Source organism: Leopardus geoffroyi, chromosome A1 (genome assembly GCF_018350155.1).
Source record: "Leopardus geoffroyi isolate Oge1 chromosome A1, O.geoffroyi_Oge1_pat1.0, whole genome shotgun sequence".
Lineage (NCBI taxonomy): Eukaryota > Metazoa > Chordata > Mammalia > Carnivora > Felidae > Leopardus > Leopardus geoffroyi.
In genome coordinates this window covers 153,695,572-153,716,007 of record NC_059326.1, presented here as the reverse complement: position 1 = coordinate 153,716,007, position 20,436 = coordinate 153,695,572, and the positions used below count along the sequence as shown (strand labels likewise).

Below are 20,436 nucleotides of genomic sequence, written 5' to 3'. Positions count from 1 at the left end.
TCTGATAAAAACGCTATGAAGCAAACGACCTTGCAAGACCAGCCAAACCTCGGTCCTTGCTCTTGCAATATCTTTACCTGCCCCTATATTTGCAAGTCACTTTAATCCTCTGCAGAAGGGTTCATATCTTCAAAGTAGTAAGAAGCCTTAAAAACGTTGACCTCAAGTCTTAGATTTCTCAATTACGAATATGGAGACAATAATTCCCCAGATAAGTGTTAAGGAATAAAAGAGATGATATAAAGTGCTATGGAAACAATAAAGCATTCTATGAATACATGCTGCTAAGAATAATTTCCTCCATCTATAAAATAATGGGGTTGCCTAGTGCCTCAGAATGTGATCTTATTTGGAAAAAGGGTCATTGCAGATGTAATTAGTTAAGATGAGGTCATACTAGAACAGGTGTGTCCTTAATCCAATAGGAATGGTATCCGTACAAGAGGAGACAGATGCAGATAGAGGTGTATCATCTAAAACTATAAAAACACAAAGGGAGAAGACAGCCATGTTTTGGCAAAGACTAGTGGCAGAGATAAGTTTGCTGCTATAAGCCAAGAAATTCCTGAGGACACCAGAAGCTGGGAAAGTCAAAAAAACCTCCTTGTCTATAGGTTTTAGAGTGAGCATGGCTCTGCTGACACCTTGAGTTTAGACTTACAGCCTCCACAAATGTAAAAAAGAAAATGAAAGAAAAAGAAAAAAAAAGCTAAAAACTGGTTTGGACAAAACATTTCTAAGGAACATTAAATTCTAACATTTTCTCCAACCCAGATCTGTCTTCTAAATCTCAGACCCTTAATCCAACTACTTAATTATGGACACAAATTAGGTAAGTATATAAATACTTAAATAAGCCACTTGACTCTTTTAGAGGTCCAAACTCAACATGTCCAAAAATAAACTCATTATCTTTCGTCCTATATTTTTGTCAATGTTCCCTATTTTGGTAAAATAACATGTCATCTACCCAATGACATAACTCAGCAACCAGGAAGTTATCCTTGACTCTGCTCTCACCCTCAAATCCAATTAATCACAAAATGCTGACAATTCTTCCTCCTAAAGATCTTTGAAATTGGTCCTCAGTTCTCCATGTATACTGCCATTACCCTAGTACAAATCCCCATCATCTCTCAGCTGGACTACTGACCTCAATTCCCAACTACACTCCACATGTCATTATTTCCTTTCTTTAAATCCTTCACCATGCTAGAAACTGAATGATCACTTTAAATTACGAATCTCTTTCTGTCAATCTGCTCAAAAACACACAGTATCCTGTGACTGTTAATATACAGTTCAACTCCTCAACATAACTAAGGAAGCCCTTGCCACATCCAAAGCTTCTCTCCTTCTTCAGTCTTTCATCATACCCTCCCAGTGCATAATTTCTGCTTTCCTGATTCCTTGAATATCCCTTGCCCACTTGCCTCACTTCCTTACCTTGATAGGTCATACTCAAATTTGAGTTCTCAGCTTCTACATTACTTTCTCATAGGAGACCCCTCTTGTTACCCCAACTCCCTTTTTTGAATAGAATCCCTCATAATACATTCACTTAGTACTGTAATTCTTTACAGCACGTTAAACATGTAATTAGTCAATTATGAGGTCATTTTCTTAACGATAAACTCAGTCTTTGAAGGTAGAAAATATGTTTGCCTCAAAGTGGCTGTATCTCAATCATCCTGTGCTTGCCTGGCATACTTCAATGGAAGGAAGGATATCTTGCACATACTGCTGAACATGAACAAAACACATACAATCCAAACACAACACCAACAATGAAGATACCAACATGCTTCTCATTGGTGTCTGAGACTTTTTTCCTCTTTAGAAGTCAATGTGTATAGTAAAAATAAAGACATGACTTTTGTTTCTCCACAACTTTAAAGCCCCCTTGCATGTCAAGGATTTCCTGATTTTTATGGTCACCTACTAATAACTGAGTCCCTACTAACAATAACTACTTGTGTCATTTCAATAAAGCCCTTCCTGAATTTTTTTAAAAGCATAATGATATCTTTTTAAGGTTATGTAGTTTTGATGGATTAAAAATAGCATACTAAAAATTATCAAAGGATTATCAAGAAATTCTTTGCTTCCAGTTATATTAGTTAAGGTAATACTAGCTAACAAACTCAAAAATGCAGGATAGCTCAAACACAATAGTTTATTTCTTGTTCATATAAAGCCAATTTATTTTTTCTTCTGAGTATCAAGGACTTTCATCTCAACAGCAATGCAGGAAGTCCGAATTCCTCCTTTCTTTGACCCCATATACCTAAAATGTGGTTTCCCAGGCCACTGGGACAAGCTCTGCCAAAATGATAGAAGAAGAGGTTGGAAGATTATGTCAGAGTTCCACAAGCCAAACCTGAAAATGGAGCTTGTCACTTCTACTCTCATGACAATGGATAGATCATCAACACTCAGGCTATACCTGAGTGCAAAGGAAACTGGGAAATGTGGTTGAACTATGGGTCAAGAAGAGAAAATATGGTTTAGTTAAAAGCTCATCAGTCTCTACCACACCACTACCTCTCCAGTAAGATTTCTCATTGGTTTGTTCTCTACCCATTTCCTTTAATTCATTTTTCCTCAAAGGTTACTCTTATAAACTGACAATTCTGACCAATAGAAGAGTTAAAGTATAATAACATAATTATTATGTACTGCATGCAATCTCAACATTATAATACTTGTATAGTAATTTTGTCCTTAACAATAATTTCATGCAAATGAACGCACATCCTTCCCATTGTTAACTTTCTACTTATAATTCTTCCTTTCTAAAAAATAGGAAAGGGAAATAATCTTCATAGGTATATTTGTAAAGAAGTGTAAAAACAAAGTTAGTAAGAGAATGACTTTAGCTTAAGAACTATTCATTTCATAACAATTGCATAAAGAAACTTGAACAACACGACTTAATTTATGCACATGCTAAATGTGAATAATAAAATTAGCATTCAGTGACTGTCAGCTACACTTATCTGTATAGTAATATTCATTTGCATGAATTGAGAATCATTCTCTATTATTGATAGGAGAAAAAAGTGAAACAAAAAAGGAAGATAAAGAGATTAATAAGTCTGTCAGAGTGACTATAATGGAGGAAATATGGATATTCAAGAAATGCTTGATGTATCCACCTTACTTTTAAGCCAACTCTGATTGTACCTGAACACTGAAACTTGCTTCAAGGAAACTGCCAAAACCAATGTTTTTGACCCTCTTCAATCTCCCTTTTTCACATGGCCTACCCAGAATCCAGAAACCCTTCCAAAGTCCTAAAATATTTGGAGGTACTTTGAAATCTGCTATCTATGATAGTGCATGAAGGCAATGACAAAGAATCTCCCTATTCAAGAATTAGATCATAATTTAAAAGATAAACTATTAAAATTTCAGATACATACAAACATATAAACCTAAAAAGTCACAAATCACACAGAAGTGGTTATTCAAATGCAAGAGTAAACCAAAATATTAACTCAGACAAGATATTGTCTGTGATATATGACTGAGAGTTTGGTACATAAACATAGCAGTTAAGATAGGCATATAATGATAATTGAGTCAACTTGAAACATAACCAATTATACAGTAGCCTAAATAAGAATGTGGAAATAAATAGTAGAGAGATGGTCAATTTTGAACCACAAATAAACAAAGCTTAAATACTAGATACTGGTTTTGAACAAGCATGACACAGAGAGAGGGTACCCTCAACCACTAATTTATGCACTCTGTTTATGTTATTTATCACACTATTAACCTTGATGATTCTGTCCTCATCAAGTGGTCTTCTGATTATAATTTAGTTTTCCGTGTAGCTCTACCTAAAATAAGAGAATATGCTAGTCGGGCCACTTGACAGTCTTACTTCTCATTGTTCTTTAACAATTTGGTCCTAGGTCCCTGGTAAAAATGACTCTGATCCTGAGAAATGGATGTACTCTTCATGTCCAATAAAAGGACACTTCTAATCCCAAAGAACAAGACAAAAAACCCCAGGTTGTGATTAATACAAACACAATACGTTCCATCTTGACACCATCAGGACAGCCTGTCATGTGATCAATATCCCTTCTTTACTACTGGCCTTTCATTTAAATTACAACAGTGTTTGGAACTTGCCAGGCAACACACCCAGTGTGTGAATATACCCAGTGAGCAGCATCCCCAAAGACACAAACTCAACAATAACAACAGTATAAAACTTCTGATCTATACCTCTAATTTGACAGGGTGAGTCCAGATTAAATTTATAATAAGGTTTATTTTCCACATTCTCCTTCCTGCCCTTTAATTAGTCAGTCCTTCTTTCTGGTCCCATTTATATGCCTTTTTTGGGTAGGGCCCTAAAACAAGTCTTTCTTTACACAATGACTTGTACAAATTTCAAAAATGGTTTTAATTAGTTTTGAAAAGAGTAACATCTCATAGCTACATCAGGTTATCTTAACATCAAAGGGCTTTTCATTTTTCTGTATCTTTCCAACTGACTCTCGCTGAGTCCTATGGCAACAGGCCCACAATTCAAACCTCAGGAGACTACACAAAAAACCAGAACCATGAATGGCTTAGTAGGAAACTGTAAACTTAGAGAAAATATAATAGGCATTCTGTCTCTGATCCTTTAACCACAAAGAAGCAGATTTTGTATAATAGAAGATAAAATGAATATTAAGATTCACTATTACTTTATATACTGATTAAAAGAAAATGCTAATTAAATCATGACACATTACTGATTGCAAGATGAATCCTCATTTCAAGGAATTAAAATATAAACCTAGAATTAATGACCTACAGTATTAGCTTTTATTGGTTTTTACTGAGTTCCAAACTCACTAAGGTTAACATCAAACCCAAGGCACCATTTCTTGAGCAGATGTGATGCAGGGAAAGGATTTCAATAGGCCAGAATGGGTCTTAAAAAGACATTTCCAGGGGCACCTGGATGGCTTAGTCTGTTGAGCGTCTAACTCCTCTTTCAGCTCAGGTCATAACCCCAAGGTCGTGGGATCAAGCCCTGGTTGGGCTCCACACTGGGCATAGAGGCTACTTAAGATTCTTCCTTTTTCTCTCTCAGCCCCTCTACCCCACTTGTGCTCCCTCTTTCCCTCGCTCAAAAAAAAAAAGAAAAAAAGTAATAAATAAAAAGGGTATCTCATATCCTGCCTGGAAGGTTGTGATCTAACTGCTACAAATTACATAAACTTCCCCCGCCGACATTTTTATCCAGAATATTTTAAGTTCTCTACAATCAGTATCTCTTCTAAAGTTTCATTTAAATCCATCTCATCCTTGAGTTCGAGCCCCGCGTCGGGCTCTGGGCTGATGATGGCCCAGAGCCTGGAGCCTGCTTCCGATTCTGTGTCTCCCTCTCTCTCTGACCCTCCCCCGTTCATGCTCTGCCTCTCTCTGTCTCAAAAATAAATAAATGTTAAAAAAAATTAAAAAAAAAAATAAATAAATAAATAAATAAATAAATAAATCCATCTCATCCATACAAGGACACTTGAGGGGGCGGGGGGTGATGACCAAGTTCACTCTCGTTATGATGATGGCCCGATGGGCATACATATATGTCAAAACTTATCAGATTGTACACTTGAAATATATGCAGTTTACTGTATGTCCATTAAACTGTCAAAGCTGTTTTTAAAGATAAAGACTGTTCAGTCCTAGAGAAAATGCAACCTATCTAGTCCAATGAACTTTCTTTAGGGGTTGATAGTCAAGTAGAGAAGACAATCACATAAACAAATTATTACACTACAATAAAAGATCTGAAAAAGCACTGGGGATCTAGCAACTAGCTGTGGACAAATATCTGGACTTGGAGTTCAAAGATAGCATCCTAGAGGAAACAATGCCTCTGGTAAGTCTTGAAGTGAAATAACGATTTATCTCAAAACAGTAAACAGGAAAAAGGAAGAATGAGTCCTCTCTAGTTTAACTTTTGTTGATTGGTTAGCTTCAGAGTATTATTAAAAGAAATTTTCAATCATATCTGCTCCATAACATCTGCTTATAAGAAACGTTCAACTACTTCTGTCCTTTGCACATATATACTTATTTCCTTTTCTATTTTTAGATTTCAGGGGTTTTTTTTAATTTTTTAAAGTTTATTTTGAGAGACAGACAGCACGAGCGGGGGAGGGGCAGAGAGCAGGGGGGGAGGGGGGGAGAGAGAGAGAGAGAGAGAGAGAGAGAGAGAGAGAGAGAATCCCAGTCTCCATGCTATCAGTGTAGAGCTTGATGTGGGGCTTGAATCCACAAAACTGAGATCATGCTCTGATCCAAAACCAAGAGTCGGGGGGCTCCTGGGTGGCGCAGTCGGTTGGGCATCCGACTTCAGCCAGGTCACGATCTCGCGGTCGGTGAGTTCGAGCCCCGCGTCGGGCTCTGGGCTGATGGCTCAGAGCCTGGAGCCTGTTTCCAACTCTGTGTCTCCCTCTCTCTCTGCCCCTCCCCCATTCATGCTCTGTCTCTCTCTGTCCCAAAAATAAATAAAACGTTGAAAAAAAAAAAAAAACAAACAAGAGTTGGACAGTTAACCGACTGAGTCAGCCAGATGCCACCTCAGTCTTAAGTGTTTTTGCCTATGGATAAAGTATACATGATAAAAACCTGTGCACGGACTATATGAAAACATAACAGAAAATTTTTAGTATCTAGTGGATTTAGCAGCAACAAATTGAGAAGTCATATTTAGGCATACATAGAGGAGATACCTGCGGCTGACTTTAGAGGTTACCTGATGACCATGTATTTGGTAGAGGTCCTTGGGGAAATTCTTTTACATTAGGTCCTGGGTCCTAAGTACTATGTTGTAATAACCTAATTCCTTAAATAGTGGAAAGTATGTACACTTTATATGTAAACCTAGTAACTTGCTAGCAATACTACAGCATGAGTTTAGTCATCAATGCTGCATTCGGCATCTAAGTGCATGATTGTCTTACATCTATGTGTTCTAAAAGGACTAGTAGTTCCAATTTCTGTCTACCTGGTCATTCCTGACATGTCTGAGTACAAAACTGCATTAGTTCCAGAGGGCTGCCATGACAAAACACTACAAGGTGGGTGGCTTAAAATGAGAGAAATTCATTCTTCCAAGGTTATGGAGTCTAGGAGTAAAAAATGAAAATATCATTTGGGCTAGGCACCCTCTGAAGGCACTAGGGAAGAATCCTTCTTCCCTCTCTGCTGTTGGTGGTTTCTAGGAATCCTTGACATTCCCTGGATTATAGATGTTTCCCTCCAATGTCCACCTCCTTCACAGGACCTTCTTTTCTGTGTTTATGTGTGTGTCTGTGTCTTCACATGGCCATTTTATAAGAATGCCAGTCTTTGGACTAAGGGTCCATCCTAATTCAGTATGACCCCATCTTAACAAATTACATCTGCAAAGACACTATTTCTAAGTGATTACATTCTGAGGTTCTGGGTAGACGTGAATTTGGAGGGACACCATTCAATCCAGTATAGTCCACCTTTGGCCCCCCCAAAGTTGTATCTGTCCTGTAATAAAAAAGAAAACACTCACCTCATTTCGTATCTTCAACAGTCTTAAACCATTCTAGTATTAACTCTAAATACAAGTATTTCATCTAAAAACCAAAAGAGAATTCTATATCTGCTCAACAAAATCATCTGATTCAGGAACATCTGGGTGGCTCAGTCACGTGAGCTTCCAACTCTTGATTTCAGCTCAGGTCATTATCCTAGGGTCAGGGGATTGAGTTGTGCATCATGCTCTGCTCTGAGTGTGCAGCCTGCTTGGGATTCTCTCTCTCTTCCTCTGCCCTTCTACCATTCATGCTCTCTCTCTCTCTCTCTCTCTCTAAAATAAAAAAATAAATCAATAAATCATCTGAATCAGCTACAGGTGAGACTCTGAGTATTGCCCATCCCGAAGCAAAATTTCGCTCCATCTGTGAACCTGTGAAATGTAAAAACCAACTATCCTTTCCCAAAATACAATGATGAGACAAGCATAAGATATTTTTATTCCAAAAGGGAGAAACTGGAAGGCACAAAGGGGTCACAGCTCCCAAAGAAGTCCAAAATCCAGCAGAGAAAATCTTATTTGGCTTTAAGGCCTGCAAGTAATTCTTTGTTTTGATGCTATGTCCTCTGGGTCCTCCAGGGAAACTTTGATCATTAATTTGGAAGTCATTTTTCAATCACAGATGAAGATTTTCAAATAGGTAATAATTTAAATATATGAAAAATAGTCCTTCATTTGCATAAAATAAATACCTGATTTACCTGACCAAATTCAGAACAATGTAATATAATTTATATCTCTATAATTTTTTGTTATTCAAAACAAGAAGAAAATTATAAAAACACTTGGCAAGCTGAATTTTCTACACTAGTATATATTTCTTCTCTTTTATCTTTAGTACTTTAAAGAATTGCAAAACCCCAAATCTTTATCTAAGCATCTGGTATCTCTTTTCCAAACACGTTTAATAAATTGCAAAAATGTAACAGAACCTTGCTGTCACCTTTAAGTACCCTGGGGCTAGAAATCTAATTCTGTCACCTAGCACTAGAATAGCAGAACCTTATATTGTTAAGGACAAATTTAATGAACTGAAGCATTAATATACGATAGCGCCTAAAATTATAGCATCAAATGAAATGGAAAATAACTTATTTATAGCTCTGCTTAGAAAAATTTGAGTCATAAACAAACATTGATATACTGCATATATTCCTTAAAAAGCATACCTTAACAATATTTGTGTATATACTTAAGATGGAGACATTAAATATAGTATATGATTTATTCTTTAAAAGTTTTATATCTCAATGAAATCAACCCAAGGACTGACACAACAAACTGCACAACTAGAGGAAGAGAAGAGGTCATATCCAGGAAGGTAGGAGGTGTGGAGGCATGGTTTGGTGGAGAAATGGAACATGGGTGCTGAGTAGGGGAGGGAGCCCTGGTCATGGAAGGAGGTCAGAGAGAGAGAGAAGCACACAGGGGACTGCATAAGGAGAACACTTCCCCAAAGCCATTGGCTGGGAAAATGAGAGGGGCTGATTTTCGTGACTTTTTGCAACCAGCAAGACTTTAAGATTGAAGTCTTCAAGGTCTGGAGCATGGCTAGGATAGAGCCCTGAGAGTGCTCCCCTACTCATGGAGAAAAAGCGGGCAGGGAATCCAGAAGGGGTGGGGAGGCAGGCTAAGGCACAAACTGATGATCACCTAAGACTCAAAGGGAGAAACTGTTCCCTTTTCTTAGAGCACATCTGGAAGAGGTGGCATAGCCTCTCTGGGAACAAAAAAGCTAGCAGGCACTGTTCCCCTCCCCTACCCCTCAGCATAGGAACAGAGACACCTACTGAGGGCAGCCACCCTGGACACTGGCTGTTTAATATGTTTTGTTCCAAATCGCATGCCCATGCACTCTGGCAAAACTGCCCTCCTTAGTCAAACCTACAACAGTCCCAGCACCGTGAGATCCACCCCCAGAAGACCAGCTCAGGTCCTCACCACATCAGATGCCTAATGTCTGGAGGTTTAAATTTTTTTTTTTCAACGTTTATTTATTTTTGGTACAGAGAGAGACAGAGCATGAACGGGGGAGGGGCAGAGAGAGAGGGAGACACAGAATCGGAAACAGGCTCCAGGCTCTGAGCCATCAGCCCAGAGCCTGACGCGGGGCTCGAACTCACGGACCGCGAGATTGTGACCTGGCTGAAGTCGGACGCTTAACCGGCTGCGCCACCCAGGCGCCCCACTAATGTCTGGAGTTTTAAAAGTTAGCAAGCTTGGCTGAGATAGACCCCAAAGTGCATAGCACTGTTTCAGGCAGGCAAATAATGCCAATAGACGGTGTGAAAGCAACAATCTAAAAAATGCCTAGGATGCAGAGGGGAAGTTATTTGCCCTTCTGAGAGGGCTTCCCTGAGAACAGCAAGCACAGACTCCACCACTTTCTCCTCTCAGAGATAAAGGAGCTTCCTGGGGCCATTTTCCTCCCCAGCCCCTCAGCATAAACTAACTTCAACAAACAGCACAGGCTGCTTGATGTACTTACACCAAGTGTCACCCTGTGGCGTACACCCTTGGCACTCTGCCGGTACTGCTTTTTTCAGGAAAGCGTGCCTAAGGATCAGCATAGTGTGCCCCTTCCCCCAGAAGACCAGAACGAATGCCCACATAAATGACATCTACTGACCATAGAGTTCTGCAAAACTTCAATTCTAGTGGAAATAGCATCAGGTCTCTTTTAGCAAGCAGACCGGAGCAAACCTAGTTAAAACTCTCCACACTCTGGCCAAGTTGCAAACACTCCCCACTGCAGACAAGTAGAAATGCTACAGAGGACTGACCTAAGGGATAGAGCAGCCATAACACAGTAGTAGAGTGCATGCAGCACACACACCAGAGACACTTCCTGATGTGCCAGGTCCTGGACATTATATGACCTCTTCTGTATAAAGCCATTACTCTCAGGAAAGGGAAACATAACAGGCTTCCTAACACAAAGAAGAAGACAGAGACCGTGACCTACACAAAATGCCCAGGTGGAGGAATTCATACCAAAACAAAGAACAAGAAAAGGTCACAGCCAGGATCTAATAAAAACAGATGTAAGAAATGTGCCTGATCCAGAATTTAAGGCAACAGTCATAAGGATACTACATGGGCTTGAGAAGAGCGTAGAGGTCATCAGGAAGACCCTTACCAAAAAGATAAAAAGACTTAAAAACCAGTATGAAATGAAAAATGCAATAACCAAGATTTGAAACTGACTGACTGTAATGAGCACAATGATGGAAGAAGGGGAGGAACACATCACTGATATAGAAGATAGCAATATGGAAAATAATAAAGCTAAACAAAAGGGGGAAAGAAAAATCTTGAATCATAAGATTCCCTAAGTAGGCTTAGGGAACTCAGTGACTCCATCAAGCATAATGACATTCATGTCACAGGAGACCCAGAAGAAGAAAAGGGGGCAGGTTGATTTGAGCAAACTGTAGCTGAAAACTTCCCTAATCTGGGGAAGGAAACCATACATCCAAATCCAAGAGGCACAGAGAGGCACAGCAAAAAACAGCATAACACCAAGACATAATAGCTAAATTTGCAAAATATAGTAAAGTTAGCAACAGTTCTCTCCACAGAAACTTGGCAAGCCAAAAGGGAGTGGTATGATATACTCAACGCGATGACTAGGAAAAATATGCAGTGAAGAATATTCTATCAAGCAAGGCTATCATTCAGAATAGGAGGAGAGATAAAAAGTTTCCCAGACAAACAAAAACCAAAGGAATTCATGACCACTAAAACAGTTCTGCAAGAAATATTAAAGGGGAACACTTTGAGTGCGAAAGACCAAAAGCAACAAAAACTAGAAAAGAACTGAGTAAGTCTCCAGAAACAACAACAAAACAAGTAAAAAAAAGGCACTAAATACATATCAATAATCACTTTGAATGTAAATGGATTAAATGCTCCAATCAAAATATAGTGGGTGTCAGAATAGATTAAAAAAAAAAAAAAAAAAAACAAGACCCATCAATATACGGCCTAGAGATCAAAAGACACTTGCAGATTGAAAATGAGAGGATGGAGAAACATTTATCATACAAAGGGATGTCAAAATAAAGCCACAGTAGCAATGCTTTTATTAGACAAACTAGATTTTAAACCAAAGACTGTAACGAGAGATGAAGAAGGGCACTATATCATAATAAAGGGGACTATCCAACAAGAAGATCTAACAATTGTAAATATTTATGCTACCTACTTGGGAGCACCCAAATATATAAAACAATAAAAAACAAACATAAAGGAACTCATTAACAATAATAATAGTAAGGGACTTTAATATCCTACTTATAGCAATGGACAGATCATCTAAGAGAAAATCAACAAGGAAACAATGGCTTTGAATGACACACTGTACTGGATGGACTTAAACAGATATATTCAAAACATTTCATCCTAAAGCAGCAGAAAGCACATTCTTTTTGAGTACACATGAAACATTCTCCAGAAGAGATCACATACTAGGTCACAAATCAGGCTTCAATAAGTGCAACAAGACTGAAATCATAGCATGCATATTTTCTGACCATAATGCTATTAAACTTGAAGTTAATCACAAGAAAAAAGTTGGAAAGACCACAAACACATGGAGGTTAAAAAACATCCCGCTTGGGGCACCTGAGTGGCTCAGTGGATTGGGTGTCTGACTTTAGCTCAGGTCATGATCTCGCCGTTCCTGAGTTCAAGCCCCACATCATGCTCTGTGCTGACAGCTAGGAGCCTGTTTCAAATTCTGTCTCCCTCTCTCTCTGCCCCTCCCCCACTAGCACTTTGTCTCTATCAAAAATAAACATTAAAAAACAAACAAACAAACAAAGCTGCAGTGATCAAGACTGTATGGTACTGGCACAAAAACAGACACATAGATCAATGGAACAAAATAAAAGACCCGGAAATGGACCTACAAATGTATGGCCAACTAACCTTTGACAAAGCAGCAAATACTATCCAATGGCAAAAAGACAGTCTCTTCAACAAATGTTGAGAAAACTGGACAGCAATGTGCAAAAAACCAAACTGGACCACTTTCTTACACCATACACTATAATAAACTCAAAATGGATAAAAGACCTAAAAATAAGAATGCAACCATCAAAATCCTAGAAGAGAACTCAGGCAGTAACCTCCCTAACATCAGCTGTATCAAGTTCTTATTAGACAGGTCTCCTGAGGCAAAGGAAACAAAAGCAAAAATAAACTACTGGGACTTAAAAAGCTTCTGCACAGTAAAAGAAACAATAATTAAAGTAAAAGGCAGCCTACAGAATGGGAGAAGATACTTGCAAATGGCATTTCCAATAAAGGGTTAGTATCCAAAATCTATAAATAATTTACCAAACTCAACATCCAAAAAACAAATAATCCAGTTAAAAACTGGGCAGAAAACATGAATAGACATTTTTCCAAAAAAGATATCCAGATGGCTAACAGACACATGAAAGGATGCTCAACATCACTCGTCATCAGGGAAATACAAATAAAAACTATAATGAGATATCACCCCACACCTGTCAGAATTGTTGAAATTAACAACACAGGAAACAACAGTTGTTGGTGAGGATGTGGAGAAAGGGAAAACTTCTTATACTGTTAGAAGAAGTGCAAACTGGTGCAGCCACTCTGGAAAACAGCATGGAGGTCCCTCAAAAAGCTAAAATAGAACTACCCCATGATCCTGCAATTGCACTACTAGGTATTTACCCAAAGGATATAAAAATACTAATTCAAAAGAGCACATGCACCCCAATGTTTATAGCAGCATTATCAACAGCAGCCAAAGTATGGAAAGAGCCCAAATGTCCATCAGCTGATGAATGGATAAAGAAGAGGTGGTATACACGTACAATGGAATATTATTCGGCCATAAAAAAAAAAGAGTGAATTCTTACCATTTCCAAAGACATGAATGGAGCTAGAGAGTATTATGCTAAGCACATTAAATCATCAGAGAAAGACAAATACCATATGATTTTACTCAGATGTGGAATTTAAGAAACAAATGAACATGGGGGGGAAAGAGGCAAACCATAAAAAAGACTCTTAGCTACAGAGAACTAACTGAGGGTTGCTGGAGGAAAGATGGATGATGGAGGATGGATTAAATGGGTGATGGGTGTAAGGAGGACACTTGTGATAAGCATTGGGTGTGTATGTAAGTGATGAATCACTAAATTCTACACCTGAAACTAATATCACACTAAATGTTAATTAACTGGAATTTAATAAAAACTTGAAAATGAAAAAATCTTATACTGCTTTTATTAGAATTTATTTCATAGATTAACTTTACAGCTACAAAGAAATCATTGTAACTGAAATAGAATATTTTAATGTTAATTTTTTCTACAATACATTATATTACTTTAGGAATGTAATATTTGTAGCTGAGTACTTGAGTTCTATTTCTATCTGTAGGGGTTGATTAGACAAAGCTTATAATTTCCTAACACTACACTATCCTAGATTGCTAGGTAAAGCAATCATTAACTAGTTAGTTCTAGTTATTAATGTCTGACCTGTAGACTGATTTAATAAATGTCATAACATAATGGTTAATTTTATGTGTCAACCTGAATGAGCCACAGGGTTCCCAGATATTTGGCCAAACATTATTCCAGGTGTTTCTATGAGCATATTGAATGAGATTAACTTCAGCAGATTTTGTAGATTGTTCTCCCTAAAGTATGGGCCCTCATCCAGTCAGATGAAAGCCTAAATAGAACAACGGAATTGACTATTCCCTAAGGAAGAGAGGTGGTTTTTTTTTGCTTGCTTGACTGCCTTCTCTCTGGGACATGGGCTTCTTCCAGCCTTCAAACTCAATCTGAAATATCATATCAGCTCTTTCTGGGTTGCAAGCCTGCTGGCCTTCAGACATCATCAACTCTCCTTGTTATTGTGCCTTTGAACTTAAATGGAGCCACACCATCAGCTCTTTTGCATTTCCATTTTGCAGACTAATCCTACAAATCTTGGGACTTGCCAGCCCCGTAACTGTGTGAGCCAACTCCTTGTCATATATCATAATATATTGTATATATTATTATAATGGTGCATATAGGGGTACCTAGATGGCTCAGACAGTTGAGTGTCCAACTCTTGGTTTTGGCTCAGGTCATGACCTCAGAGTTTATGGATTTGAGCCCCACACTAGGCTCCCTGCTGACAGCACCGAGCCTGTTGAGATTCTTTCTCTTTCCCCCTCTCTCTGCCCCTCCCCTGCACATGCTCTCAATCTCTCTTTCAAAATAAAAATAAACTCTAAAAAATGGCATATATATACATGAAATTGGCTCATACAATACACCATACACACACACACACACACACACCCCGTTGCTTCCGTTTCTCTATTTCTGGTTCTGTTTCTCTGGAGAACCCTGACTAATACACATAGATACTCCAGCCCATGTCCTCTTCACCTCACCTCTGACTGCAGTCTCAGCTAGGGAAAACAATACCAGAGAGACCTTTGATTCATTTTGTGCTGACAGTGTCTACAGCAGGTATACCCTTTTCCCTCAATGTGTGGATAATACAGGCACTTTCTCTGGTCATGGCACTTGAGACATGGAAGTATGGGAAAGTTAAGAACATTGCAGATAGAACCAGCCAATTGAAGATAAGAGCTGATGGAAAAATGCATTCACCTCTGGTTTGGAAGGCATTCTGTGTGTTTCCATGGAGGTCCTAGTACTGCCAAGCCTCCATTGCTTGTAGCAGTGACATGATTAACACAGCCTGATATTGGCTTGTGCTCCTTCTCATCCTCATTCTTTTTACTTTTTCACTTCTGCTACCTAGAATTACCTTCCAAATAAACTATCTGTATACAGGTCTTTATCTCATGTTCTGTTTCCAGTGAAACTCAGTCTAAAACAACCAGCTTTAATTTGGAACGCTGTAACAAACGTTGAGATGTTAAAATGATTCACCCTAAGTGTTCTAGTGACATCAGTAAAAAGAACAAGTATGGACATCTGAAAGTCTCTCTTCCATAAAAGCAATAAAAATACTGGCAAAAAAAAATGTCAGATTTAGCTTTTTGCAATGCTGAAAATAACCAAAGGCTTGCAGCAATCTGAGTAGTGCTTATTAAAAAATGAAAAGTAGAAGAAAAACAGCTGAATTGGTAAGAGCAGTGAGCTTTTGACATTTTAACTTGCTTTATCCTCATTCCTTCCTCTGTAGATCCATGATAGTCTTAAAAATCCAAAGCCTGCATTTATCATGACAATCATCAGCCTAACCGCCACTGGAAGGAGCAAAATATTATTGGAATGCTTTCAAAGCTCCATTCCTAGACAACCAAGAGTTCTATATTTAATAGATTTATCATTCAAAAATGTAGGAGAAATTAACACATTCCCAGATAAACAAAATATTTTTAAAAGGCAATATAAATTTATCTTTTATTTATAACTCTAGTTTCCTCCTATATGATTTAAAAGAACAAAGCAATGATTATATATCTATATCCCTGAGCATATATTTATGAAGATGAAATTTGTAGGAAAATAACAGCACAAAGAAAGGAGAGGGAATGGAGTCACAAGGAGAAAATGTTTTATACCATTTGAATTAAATTGGTGTTAATCTGAATTAGACTATAATAAATGAAGATGTTAATGGTATTCCCTAGTTACTGAAAAAAAAATCTCAGAAATATAGTAAAATAAACAAGGATATTTCAATGGTACAGCAGAAAATATCTACTTAATACAAAATAAGGTACTCATGGAGAAAGAGAGGAACTAAGAAAACCAAAAACATGTAAAACAAATAGCAAAATGGCAAATGTAATCTAATAATTACATTAAAGATAAGTGGATTAAATTCTCCAATTAAAATGCAGAAACTGACAGAATGAACTTTTAAAAAATAATTCAACTAGATGCTTTCTGTACACTTCAGATTTACAAACACAAGTTGAAAATGAAAAGATAGAAAAAGATACAGCATGCAAACAATAAGAATGGCTATACTAATTTCAAAAAAATAGACTTTAACGCAAAAGTTGTTACTGGACACAAAGAAGGACATGTTATAATGAAAAAAGTATCAATGCATCAAGAAGTACACCTATTATAATCATCCATGCACCTAACAAGTACACGAAGCAAAAACTGGTAGAATGGAGACTATAATACCCTACTTTCAACAGTGGATAGAACAACTAGATGGAAGATCAAGCAGGAAATATAAGACTTGAACAGAATTTAAACCAATTATACCTAACAGACAGCTTACAACACTACACAAAAACCCCAGGATCAAGTGTCCATGAAACATTCTACAGGACACGTCATATGTCAAGACATAAAATAAGCTTCAGTAAATTTAAAAGGATTAAATGAAACAAAGTATACTCTGATAGCATGAAATGAAATGAGAACTCAGTAACAGAAGGAAATTTGGGAAATCCATAAATATGTGGAAATTAACATGCTCCTATAATAATTAAGGTGTCAAAGAAGAAATCACAAGAGAAATTAGAAAATACCTTGAGATTAATAAAAATGAAAACACATTTTTAAAAAATGAAAATATAATATACCAAATTATTTATGCTATGAATAAGATAAAGCTGTGAATATAAAAACATTCATGGCTCTACACACCTCTATTAATAAAAAAGAAAAATCTCAAATTAATCACCAAATCATCCACTGTTGGAAACTAGAAAAAGAGCAAACTAAGCCCAAAGCAAAAATTTTAAACGATAATGAAGATTAGAGAGGGAAATAAGAGAATAGAAAAACATAAAATAAGAGAATCAACAAAACTTAAAGATGGTTCTTTGAAATTTTTTTAATGACAGCTCTGTAGCTAGACTGACCAAGAAAAAAATAGAAGTTTTAAATTACAAAAATCAGGAATAAAAGATACAATTACCAAAACTTGATCAAGAAGCAATGGAAAATCTTAATATACCTATGACAAGAGACTGAATTAATAATCAAAAAACTTCTCACCAATAAAAATCTCAGGATGAGAGATCTTCATTGGCAATTCTATGAAATGTTTAAAGAAAAAATAACTAATAACCAATCTTTAACACATTTTTCCATAAAAATTAAAATAAAAAATATAAGTGGAGAGAACACTTCTCAATTCATTCCATCAGCCCAGAATTATCCTATACAGACAAAGAGGTTATAAGCACCAGAGTCCTCAACAAAATACTAGCAAATCAAATCTGGCAACTTATAAAAAGGATTAAACAATATCATCAAGTAGGATTTATTTGAGAAATGCAAAGATGCATTCAATGTATGAAAATTAATATACTACACCATAGAAGTAGATTAAGGGACCAAAAAATGATCACTTCAGGAAAAGCATTTGACATATCTAACACCTGTCAGGATAAAAACACTCAAGAATCTAGGATTAAAATAGAAACTCTTCAACCATTATATACAAAAAGAAAACAATCCACAGGTAACATAATACTCCACAGTGAAAAAGTGAACACTTTCTCCTAAGATCACAAATAAGACAAGGAATCCACTTAAGCACTTCTAGTCAACATTGAATGAAAGTTCTAACTAAGGCAATTAGGCACGAAAACTAAATAAGAGGCATTGAGAAAGAACAAGAAGACTCTGTCTAGCTGTGACCAGCTGAGTGCAGCACAGCAGCCCAGGGGCCTAGGGATGTTGGTCTGGGGTGGCGGGGTGGGGGGAGTGACTGCAGCACTAGGCTGTCAGCTGGTCCTGCCCAGAAGAGTTCAGCTCTGCTCTACAAGGATATATAATACCTGATTGTTTTGTCCATTTATTGTAAGAAAATGGAAACTGACCAGCCAGAGGAAACCTTCCCTGACACCATAATCAATGCTGAATTTGGTAAACACCACACAGAAGATACGGAAGAGGAACAAGACTTTAGAAAATCTAGAAACACTGGTAAGATGGTTGGTTGACTTACACATTCTACTACAGAGCAAGAATACTGGGGTAGTGATTGGGAAGGAGCCAAGAATATTAAGTTTCCCTACACGGACCACAATTCCAGTGTTTTAGTCCCAGATGGAAGTGGCCCGAGCATATAGTGACTATCAGTGCTGATACTGAAACAATTGGAGAAATTCTGAAGAATTTCTACCTTAGAGGAGGGCCTGCAGTTGCCATCACCCACAGCAACCAATCAGCTCCCACTAGAATCTGATAGTGTGGAATGCTTAAAATACCAACACTATAAAGGAAGCAACTTTGACTTCGAGTTGCAACTTGATTCATCAGACAATGGCAGGAGGAAGTACTGGGGTTAAAGGTGCTAAAATCAAAGAACGTTGAAGGAACACACACAACAGTCTGGCTTTTCTAGGACTCCTGTTTTCATTTCACTGACAGAGTTGTTCTCATTGGAGAAAAACTTCATAGGACTGAACAGTGCATCAAGATCATCCATGATCTTATAACAGAGTCACCCATCAAAGGATGTGCACAGCTTAACGATCCCAATTTTTATGATGAAACCTAGGATGGTTTTACAATTTTTGCTGACTGCCATAGACGTCCTGTGGGATTTCCCACGCAGGGGAAAGGCGGTTTTGACAGAATGCTTCCTGGTCAGGGTTGGTGTCCTATGCCTCCATCTAGAAGAGATTATGATGATGTCATCCCTCATCAAGGACCTCCTCAGTCTCTTCCTGAATGAGGTAGCCAGGGTTGAAGCAGAGCTCAGAATCTTCCTCTTCCTCCACTATCACCACCTAAAAGAGGAGATCTAATGGCCTAGGAGGACCTGGAGACCACTATAATGGGAATGTTGGTTTCAGTGCTGATGAAACTTAGAACTCTGTTGCACGGAGCCCATCAGAATGAAAGGTGGTTTATGAACCACAGGGTGGCTCTGGATAGGATTATTCCTATGTAGGGGTTGTGGCTCATATGGTTATCTTGGTGGACCTATTGTTACTACGCAAGTAACTATTCCCAAAGATTTGGCTGGATTATTGGCAAAGGCGGTCAGAGGATTAAACAAATCGTTGTGAGACAGGAGCTTCGATCAAAATTGAAGAACCTTTAGAAGGATCTGAAGATCACACCATTACAATTACAGGAACACAGGACCTGATACAAAATGCACAGTATTGGCAGAACAGCGTGAAGCAGTGTGCAGATGTGGAAGGATTCTGATGCAAGATATTTTTTCTTTTTTTATAGTGTGAAGCAGGATTCTAGAAAGTTCTTCTACAACTAGTGAAGAACTAGAGGAATCCTACATCTTGGTTTTTTTTTTTTTTCTATTTGTTTCTGTTTAAAAAGCCACCATTACTCTGCTTCATAGGTGTTCTGCGTTCGAGGTGCAGTGAAATCTTTGCTGTTCACCAGAAGAAATCTTTTAGGTTCTTAAAAAAAGGAAGGAGGCTGGGGAAGGGTGTGCAAAAATTAACATTAAAATTTTGAAAGAGCAGCACAGTGAATGAATTTTAATTTTTTCTCATTGTTGGTGGTTCTAAAGAAAAAAAAAACCACGTAATTATTGTGAACACTTTGCTTTGTGGTCATTGTAACATTTTGGGGAGTGAAACAGGGAGGAAAAGTAACAATAGTCCATATGTCCCTGGCATCTATTCACAGCAGTGTGCAGAATGTAATTCTCTTTTGTAAGAAATGTTCTGATTTTTTAAATAAATTTAGTGAACCTATTTTTGGTGTTCATTTTTTTAAGACTGTCATTTTTCAAATGGCTGGATTCCCCAACCCACCCCAAACTAAACACTAAGTTTTGAAACTAAACACTCTGTTTGATATAAATAAATACATTCTCTTCAACATAAGCATATCTTGGCAAATCTGTTTCTGGTGACTTCTTGATGATTTGAA

The 20,436-nt window shown here is 37.6% G+C and overlaps 1 pseudogene; it reads left to right on the top strand.

The window, feature by feature from the left end:
- The first annotated feature begins 18,297 nt into the window (after window positions 1-18,297).
- LOC123603383 lies at window positions 18,298-19,775 on the top strand (annotated as a pseudogene).
- The last annotated feature ends 661 nt before the right edge of the window (window positions 19,776-20,436 follow it).